The sequence below is a fragment of the Ursus maritimus genome, unplaced genomic scaffold, assembly GCF_017311325.1.
Source record: "Ursus maritimus isolate PB19 unplaced genomic scaffold, ASM1731132v1 scaffold_23, whole genome shotgun sequence".
NCBI classification, from domain to species: domain Eukaryota; kingdom Metazoa; phylum Chordata; class Mammalia; order Carnivora; family Ursidae; genus Ursus; species Ursus maritimus.
In genome coordinates, this window is record NW_024424786.1 from 19488692 (window position 1) to 19498802 (window position 10111).

Consider the following 10111-nt stretch of genomic DNA (forward strand, 5'->3'; position numbering starts at 1 on the left):
AGTCCCCATCCAGGTATCAAATCTTGACCTCTTTATGTCTCATTGGCTTCATTTTTAGGATAGGGTTCTTATGATATACTCTAACTTATCTCAAGGAATTTTTGAGAGCCTAAGATGATTTAATTAATCTGAGAGCACAATTTAAAGTGTTACATATGCGTTACTACTTAGATTATATGAGAACTTTTTCTTTGTTTCTTACAGACAGCTCTTCTTCTTGGTTCTGAAGGCTTATTTTAAAACTTTGCCAATTAGGGGACTCTTGGTTCTCTTGGTTGGCGCGTGCTCTGCTGATTTGCTCTGTATGTGCAGCAAACAAAGTGCAGGTTTCGGAAGTGTTTCTGTGTCACCGTGGTGTATTGAGGGATCTTCCTGCTAACACTTGTTTCTCTGACAGCTGTATTTCATACTTCGTACTGTGGCTCTCTCTGAAGAACTCCAGGCTTATAGGAATGATTTGTTATGGCATTTCCTTTTGAGACATAAACTTTGAAATGAGGTAAATACATTGTAGAGACATCTGGGTGCAGTAGTAAGAGTGGGAGGAAGCTGGCATTTGAATCACCTGTGTTCAAGTCCTGACTCTGCCCTTCATTTGTGATATGTATGATCTTGGGTATTTTTTTCTTTTATAGTATTTTATTATGGAGAATTTATAAAATACACAAAATATGCAAAACAGTATAGTGAACCCCCCCATTTACCTATCACTCAGCTTTAATGACTATTGACTGATGACCAGTTTGTTTCAACTATAATAGCAGCATCTACTCTTCCCCTAATATAATTTTTGATAAAATGCAAGATATCATATTCTTTCATTCATAGGTCTTTCAAGGTTTATTTATTTATTTTGAGAGAGAGAACACGCGTGTTCATGCATGAGTAGGGGGAGGGGCAGAGGGAGAATAAGGGGGAGAGAACCTCAAGCAGACTCCCTGCTGAGCATGGAGCCTGATGCAGGGTTCGATCTCATGACTCTGGGATCATGATCTGAGCCAAAATCAAAAGTTGGACGCTCAACCAACCGAGCCACCAAGGCTCCCTTTATTTTTTAATTTTTTTAATTTTAATTTTTTTCTTTTTCAAAGATTTTATTAAAGGTCTTTACAGAGCAATATACAGACTCCAGATCCAGCTGCCAAGGAGACCCTGTTATACTGTGGGTACTGGCTGTGGCTTGGCCGTGGCTCTGGCTTACCACCCCTCTGTTCTGAGATAGCGGCGGTGGTGACTGTCTCTTTTTTGGGTTCCATAATGCTCATGTGATCAGGCCAGGGCTCCTTGGGGCCAGTCTTAGCACTCGGGTCCCAGGGATCTTCACTTTGATGCCCAGCACACCCTGTCTGAGCAGCACACGGCACACAGCAGTGTCAACATAGTAGTTCGCAGGGTCCCCAGGGTGAATCAGCAAGTCATCCACACACGTCATGAATTTAGCCCTCTGTCCTTGAAGTTTCCCAGACACCACCACCTCAGAGCCTTTAGGCCCACTCTCCATGCTGAACTGCAGGTCCCCACCCAGCAAGGCCTCCTGGGAGTTTGTAATGCAGAGACTCGGCCGGGATCAGAGCACACAGACCTCTTGTGGCCACCTTTTCAGCATGGAGCTCTTCAGTGCCCTCAGGGAAGCCAAACCTCTTCTGCACCACAGCAGTCGATTCCCAGATCCGCCGGTCCTTCTCACTAAGGACATTCTGCGTCCTGATGGCCAAGATGATGATTTCTGTCTTGGTTGGTGTAACTTGGGCCTCAACTCCAGATTAACCTTCTTCAGCCAGCTCCCGAGTGAGAAACTCATTGAGTTCAGCTTTGAAGATGCCGTAGGTGACAAACTTCCTCTTCCTGGAAATCTGTATCATCATCTTGCCACCGAAAGCAAATAAGGACTTACTTATTTTTTTTTTTAATTTTTAAAAAATATTTTATTTATTTATTTCAGAGAGAGAGCGAGTGGGGGGAAGGGGCAGAGGTAGCGGGAGAAGCAGACTCCCTGCTGAGCAGGGAGCCTGAAGCGGGGCTCAATCTCAGGACCCTGGGATCATGACCTGAGCCGAAGGCAGATGCTTAACCGACTGAGCCACCCAGATAAAGACTTTTTAAAAACAGAACTAAAATGTCATTATCACATCTGAACAAATTAATAATTCTTAGTATCAATAGAATCCAATGTTAAAAATTTTCTATTTTTTTTTACAGTTTATTTGAAATAGGATCCAGTAAGCCCCACATCTACTATTTGTAAAAGTGTCTTTTAAGTGTCTTTTAATCTACAGGTTCTTCCTTATTTCTCTCTCTCTTTTTTTCTTTATCATATAAAAGTGCAAGGGGAAAAAAACCAGGTTATTTGCTTATGGGATTTGTGTGTTTGGATTTTGCTGATTGTATCTCTGTGGCATATTTTCTGTAAATTAGAGGCATGACCAGATTTAGGTTAGGGTTTTGGTTTTGAATCTTGGGCATGTTATTTGCTCTTTCTGACCTCTGTGAAATGGGGAGCATACTACCCATCTCATAGCGGTTGTGAAATTAAAAAAGAGAATATCCAGGGAAGGACCACGTCCACACCTTAGCAAGAGTAGTTGTCATTATGATTGGATGATACTTTTTGTTAGCATCTGGGGGGCTGGGCCCTAGGGAAGCTCTTTTCCTCCCACACTGTTCAGACTTAATATTACAGCAGGTGCAGTGTCAGGAAGCTGAGCATCAGATGGGCTGGGGTCCTGCTCTAGCATATTAGGCTTGACAGGAGTCAAAGTACTTACACTCTCTGAGCTTTCCTCCTTTCCTCAAATGCAGCTAATAACATATATCCTCAGTTCTGAAAATAGAGATGATGTATGTAAAGAACCTTGAACGTAGTACTCATCATGGGGTTGACGATCTTTGTTATTGATGCTTTTGATACCTGAGTTCTCATGTGGGACTTGGGGGCACTTAGGTTGTGAAGGGATTCTCGGTGTGGCTGGGGGTATAACTAAAACTCTTCTTTTCCTCTTTTAAACATATTTGGGGATAAAATAACCTACGATATAATCAAAAGAAAGAAATAAAAGTAAACCCTTTGGGTGCTGGAATGTGAATGGAAACATCTACTTACTTCCCTTACGACCAGGAGAAAGGCTGGGATTCTATTTTCCACTGTATCAAACATGATCGGGGTGCAGAAACCAGGCAAACACCACCTTCACCAAAAGATCGAGGGTGATAACACCAGGAAGGGGATGTATCAATTTTTTTGTGCTGTGCCCCGTGTTTTGATGCACTGAGAAGGACGAGACATCCTCTCTGGGAGATTCTTACTCAAAATGCACAATCTCGCTGTCATGAGAAAACATCACACACACCCACATCGAGGGACATTCTGCAAAAGACCTGACCAGTTCTCTTGGCAGATGTCACGGCTGTGAAAGACAAAGACCGAGGAGCTGTCACAGGTTGGCAGAGGCTAACAAGGCTTGAGAACTAAATGCGGTGTGGGATCCAGGATTGGATCCTGCATGAGAAAAAGAACATTAGAGGCAAAGCTGGCAGCATTCAAATAAGGTCTGTCAAGTCATTAATAGTAATTTGTCAGAATTATTTTCCTGGTTTGGGCAGTTGTATCATGGTTATGTAAGATGTTAACATTGAAGGAAGCTCGCCAAAGGGTACTGAACTCTCTGTACTGTTTTTGTGATGTTCTGCAAGCCTAAAATTCTTTCAAAAGTTAAAAACACAATACTGGGAGGCGCGGCAGCTTTTGTGAAGCGTACTGTTTTACAGGAAGCGGAGGGCCTTCTCTTCTGCACGTTAACTTTGGAGCTAGAAACACCGCAAACCCTTGAGCTAAAGCACTCATGATCTATCTGGACTGGATGTTCCTTGGTGTAAATTGAGAGGGAGTTGTGTTAACTCTTTGAGGTTCCCCAGAGACCATCCGAGTACACAGGTTTTTGGGCCCCTGGGTTGACGGCGTTTTGGTGGTGTCATCTTTCCTCTGGTTGATCTGGCAGATCCGACGGGCTAATAATGATAGTTACCTCCTTAGACTGGATGCCTGTTATGTGCTCGAAACTTGAGTGCTAAGAGCTTATCATCAATCCTTGTAACATGCTGGAAAGGCAGGTGAGAGTTCCCCCATTTCATGATGTGTCTCAGAGAGACTCATTTGCCCAAGATCCCTCAGCTGGAGTGGAAATCTGACTCTGAAGCTCAGACTCTGACAGCTGAGCCAGTCTCTCTCCCTCACAGGTGCCCTTGTGGCCAGTCTCGTAATGCCTGTGTGTCCCTGCTGGGCCTTCAGACCTGGCCCCTCCCTTATCACTAATGCTTGCTCTGCATAGAAAAGAGGATTTAGGGGTAATGCTATTTTCCTATTCTCTATTATTTGTGTGTTGACTAGACTTTAATGTAGGCTTGTTGGGGGCTGTTAATATGCTTCTATGGTCAGATATCTTTGGGGTAACTCAGGGATAAATAAATTAAATAGCTCTCCACCTTTCCCTAGGCAACCGAATGCATTTGGAGAAAACCACACAACCGGGCTGACTACATTCCTCAGTTTATTCCTATTAACCGTAAATGGGCTGTTCAAGCTGCCCAGAAGTGCTGCCCTGTTGCCCTATCCGACCACGCACCCACTCTCTGGGATAACCGTTTCACACCTTCTCCCCATTCAATTTCCTCAAGCCCCCACGGCTGCCATGACCAACCTGCCTGAATCCTGCCTCCTCTCCTGGTAAGGATGAAGCATCTTTGACTCCTGTGCACGAGATTGAGGCCCTCCTGCCAGCAGTTCTCCCTCCGGTCCCCTCTCTCCAGTTGCAGACGGGCACGTGCTCTATCTTCCATTTTCAAGAAGCCCCGAGTTGACCACACATCCTTCCTCAGCTGTTGCTCTGAACCTCTTCCCCTCTCCAGCCAACCTCCTTGGAAGAGTCTTCTTTCAGACAGTCTTCAATTCCTTTCTTCCCTTTCTTGCTCTTTGTAAAAATTGAGGTGAAATTCACTTAACATAAAACTAACCATTTTAATATGTTAAAACGGACAATTCAGTACATCCACGGTGTTGTGCTGTTACCAGCTCCATCTGGTTTCAAAGCGTTCTCATCATTCCCAATGTGCCCCCCACCCCTTGCTGGTTACATGCTCCCCCTCTATTCTCCCCTCCCCCTAGCCTCTGGCAAGCGCCAATCTGTTTTCTGTCTACGGAGTTACCTATTTTGTATATTTTATAAAATGGGCTAATACAATATGTTGACCTTCTTTCACTTAAATAATGTTTTCAAGGTTCATTCATGTTGTGCCCATGTGTCGGAATTTCTTTACCTTTCATTTCTTCCTAAGATCCCATTGAATGTATATGGCGCATTTTGTTTATTCATTCACGGATGGACATTTTGGTTGTTTCTACCTTTTTGCTATTGTGAATAGTGCTGTTATGAACATTCATGGATAAGTATTTGTTTTGAGTATCTGTTTTCTGTACTTTGGGGCATATCCCTAGGAGTGGAATTGCTGGGTCATATGGTAGTTCTGTGTTTCAGTTTTTGAGTCGCTGCTGAACCGTTTGGTGGTTTGGGCCAAGTGGCTGGACCATTTTACATTACCGCCCGCAATGTACAAGCGTTTCAATTTCCTTACATCCTTCTCGATATTGGATATTCCCTGCTTTTCTTTCCATAGACACCCTAGTAGATATGAAGTGGATATCTCATTATGGTTTTTTTTTTTCCTCATTATGGTTTCAATTTGCATTTCCCTAATGGCTAATGACATTGAACATCTTTTCATGTGCTTGTTGGCCATTTTCTGTATTTTTGGAGAAAAGTCTGTTCAAGTCCTTTGCCCATTTTTTCGTTGTTGTTTGTTGCTGTTCTTGAGTTTCCCATTCTCTCTTGAATCCCCTTTAATCAGGCTTTCGTCCTTATCATCCCACAAAGCTACTCTTATCAAGGTCGCCAATGGCCTCCCACTTGGTCAAACCCAGTGGTCTACTCTCAGTGTTCATTTTATTGTCTTCACAGCAACATTTAAGGGAGGATCACTCCTTCTTTCCTGAGATGCTTTCTTCACTTGCCTTCCCAGATTCCATTCTTTCTTAGTTCTTCTCAGTGTTGTTTGCTGGTCCCTCCTCATCTTCATGACCTCTAAGCCATAAACTTCCTCACAGCTCAGCTTTCATACCTCCTGTCTTTCTATCTTCACTTCCCTGGGTGACCCCATCGTTCCCGCTGTTCAGGCCAGAAATCTTGGAGTTGTCGTTGACCTTTACCTCTTCCACCTGGCTCTACCTCCATAATACATCCAGACTCTGATCATGTCTCACAACCTCCATTGTATTCACTCTGTTCCAAACCACCATCATTTGTCAGCTGGAATTTTGAAGCACCCTACAAACTGGTCTCCGTGTTTCTCTCCTTCCCTCGGCCACCATCTAGACTGCATGAAACACAGCAGCCAGTGAGATCCTGTTAAATTGTGAGTTAGATCTCATGTTGTAGCTCTGCTCTGAAGCCTCCAATTGCATCTTGTTTAACTCCAAGTTTGAGCCAAAATCTCTATGTGATTTAGCCCTGGCTTCCTCTTCCATCTCGTCTATCACTCCCCACCTTGCTCATACCACTCCAGCCAATGGTGGTGTCTTTGCTGTGCCTCAAACCTGCCAAACACACCCCTGCCTCAGGGCCTTTGCATGTATTGCTTCCGCTGCCTGAGGTACTGTTCCTCCTGGAAGCCACATGGCTTTCTCCCTTCCAATCTTTGCCCAAATGTCCCTCAGTCAGTGAATTCTCTGTTGATCACCTTGTATAAAATAGCAACGTCCTCCTCCCCCTTCTGATCTCCCTTCCCCTTCTTTATTTTTTCCCTTAGCACTTATTTATTGCTTGGTTTCCCCTATTAGAATATCAGCTCCACGAAAGCAGGGATTTTGGTTTTTTGTTTACTGTTTTAATCCCATTGTTTACAACTATACCTGATATAAAAACATGGGTACTTGGGGCTTTTTCTATGTTGTAATATGTGAATGTCCATTATAAATCTCTAAGAAGAGGATATCTTTGCTATATTTCCTCATCCCCACCCCTTTTTTTAACGCATAGGGCCTGTTTTTCATAAAATATTTGAGAAATGCTGGAACAGACTTTTATTTGTATTTTATTTGTAAGTCATATTTAGGGTGGTGAATGTTATGTAACCTGAGTCTCTCTCCCTTGACTAATAAAGCATTTCAGCATGTAGGAAAAATGTACACCCAAGAGGCCTAAACTTATCCTGAGGGTGTGCTTGGATAGCTCATTAGGTAAGATCTGGCCAATTACTTCTTCTGTGATTTTGCAAAATGGTTTTACATTTGAGTATTTCTGCACAGTTTCATGCTTATAAGCAAAGGGTGGCGTAACTTGGAAGTAGTTTCTCCTAGAGCTGTTGGAACCAGGGAAGCCTGCCCTTTCTCTGCTTTTGTCTCAATCTCCCAGATGATCTCTGCTGTGACCTTTGGGAGGTCAGCATCCTGTAGGGTCGCTCAGGTGGCCTCTGTCATGTTCTAGGAGCAGACTTACTTTGACTCTGTCAGAAGCAGCTCTGAGAAGGCATAGGCTCTTTCTGTTTTGTTTGCCGTTGTAGACCCAAACACCTAGCACCATGCTGCCCACATAAGAGGCGGCCAATTAATGTGTGTTGAATGAACCCTTGGAGTAGCACCAGGGAGATCTCCTTCATTTGACCCTGCGTCATGATGACTTATAATTAGGGCTCAGCTTCAATGACGTCTTTGAAAATAGGTGTGAACATGTTCTGAATGGAAATCAAAGTTCTTTTCCTCCTGTTTCCATGATCTCAGCTCACAAACAATAATATGGGCATTCTTGGAAAGAGTCTTCAGTTCGTTTGAATAGCTTGTGGTTAAATAGATTTCAACAAAAAAGATCCCACTTAGGCATTCAATTCGAAAGCCACAATAATGTATAATAAAGCAGCTTGTGTGCTTGGCATTCTCAGAAGAAAGTTGCTCTGATCAACTGTCCATGTCATCTTTTGAAAAGATAGAAGGAATGATGTCAGCCTGCAATGTAAATGGTGGCTTGATATTTTATTTCCTAGAAAGGGCCAAAAGAAGAACAGTGTTATTTCTGGAAACTGGAAAAATAAAAGGTTACTGGGAAAAGCCCAAGATTTGTGTATTTCAGCTTGCTTTCTTACGCCTAGAATGATGTTCCTGTTCCTTTTAGCTTTCCCGGTGCGCTCTCTGATTTGCAGGGCAAGAGTTGTGCTGTAGCTGGTTAATTAACCCCGCGTGTGAATGTCTGAGGATTAGTGTCTTGACTTGCTCTAATTAAGTTCAGACGATTCAAAGGCCACCTGAATAGGGATGGACTGGACATTTGCTTTTGGAAGAGGCAGTAAAATTTCTTTAGGTGAGGAAGCAAATGGGGACGTAATTTAGACCCTGGCATCAAGGTTGTGTTTTGTTGTTATTGTTTGTTTGTTTGTTTTGGGAGTATTTTCATAGACGTCACCATAGTTACAGTGTCTCTGTAAATCACACATATATTCCAGAAAGGAAAATGAAGAAACTTGTGGGTGCAGGTGAAGTGACTTAAATTTTTATAGCTCTGTAGCTTTTTAAAAACGGTTTTTGCTTCTACACGATTTATGGTTCTTTTAATTAAACTCACAGGACTGGGATGTTCAGTGTCTAGTGATCAAATATAATATTTATCGAGGTCATATGATGTGCTAGGTTTTGTCCAAAGAGTGTAGTCTAATTTAATTCCAAAGTAACTTGGAGGTCTTGTAGTCTGGGTTCTCCAGAGAGGCAGAACCAATAGGATGCATATGTGTGTATGTATCTCCCTATACCTTACCTATCCTTCTACCTATACCTATCGATAGCTAGACATTTATGATAAGGAAATGGCTCATTTGTGTATGGAGGCTGAATAGTCCAGGATCTGCAGTCAGCAAGCTGGAGACCCAGGAGAGCTGATGGTTTAAGTCCCACCTGAGTCTGAGTTAAAAGGCAGAACACAAGTGTCCCAGCTCGAATGCAGTCAGGCAGAGTGACTTCTTTCTTACTCAGCCTTTTATTTTATTCAAGCCTTCAACAGAGAGGATGAAGCCCACCCACCTTGGGGAGGGCAATCTTCTTTATTCAGTCTAATGATTCAAGTGTTAATCTCATCCAGGAACACTGTCACAGACACACCCAGAATAATGTCGAGTCAAATATCTGGGCACCCGTGGCCCAGTCATGGTGATACATAAAATTACCTGTCACAGTTAGGTACTGTTTTTATCTGTTGCAGAGATGAGGACAGCGGTATAGAGAATGGTTGGGTAACTTGTCCAGCGTTACAACTGGTCATGGGGGAAGCGGAACACACATGCAGGCAGTCCGGCTGCCCGGATCCTCACTCCTGATTGCTGCAGCGAACTACCTTTCAGGGGAGACGACTGAGATGGGGAAGGATGGGAGAGAGAGGAGGGGAGCCGAGTCCAGTGTGGGGCCTCAGTGTGCAGCCGACCACGTAGAGGCAGAACTGGGGTTTGAACCCAGGTCTCCTGACAATTTGCCCAGCTCCCTGGAGTCCTTCAGCTCCCGCATGGGGCATCCTCTGCATCTTGGGCATTTCACTTATGAAAGGAAACAAGTTAACTTTCAGTTCTACACCTGAATTGTTGACTCAAGCACGCCGTGCAGTAATTCTAGCCGTCTCACCTTATCGGCATTATAACTTGTGTCTGTTGTATTCCAGTACTGGAAGATTCTCCGATGGGTTGGCCTGCATGCATGAGTATAGTCGTTGTTTTAATAACACTACCTTCCATTTCTAAAGCACTTTAAACTTTTTAGAGCACTCTCCTATATGCACATTGTTTGAAAAATGGATTATCTTGACTAAGTGGATTTACTCTGGGGTGATGGTCTTTCGTGGATGTGAATTGAAAAACCTCCTCTTAGCCAAGATTAAAAAAGAATAAATGAGTCAAGAGATGACGGAAGAGAAAAGGGTTTGTATTGAAGCAGCATGATCACAGGGGATGCAGCGCTGAAGGAGACTGAAGGGCCCTGGACAAGGAGGTATGGAGTCATAGCAACCGTTGGCATGTTCTGGGTTTGAATCAT

General features: G+C 43.4%; 1 pseudogene; it reads right to left on the reverse strand.

Moving 5' to 3' along the window:
• Nucleotides 1–1097: 1097 nt before the first annotated feature.
• On the reverse strand, nt 1098–1865 carry LOC103659337 (annotated as a pseudogene).
• Between the last annotated feature and the right edge of the window lie 8246 nt (nt 1866–10111).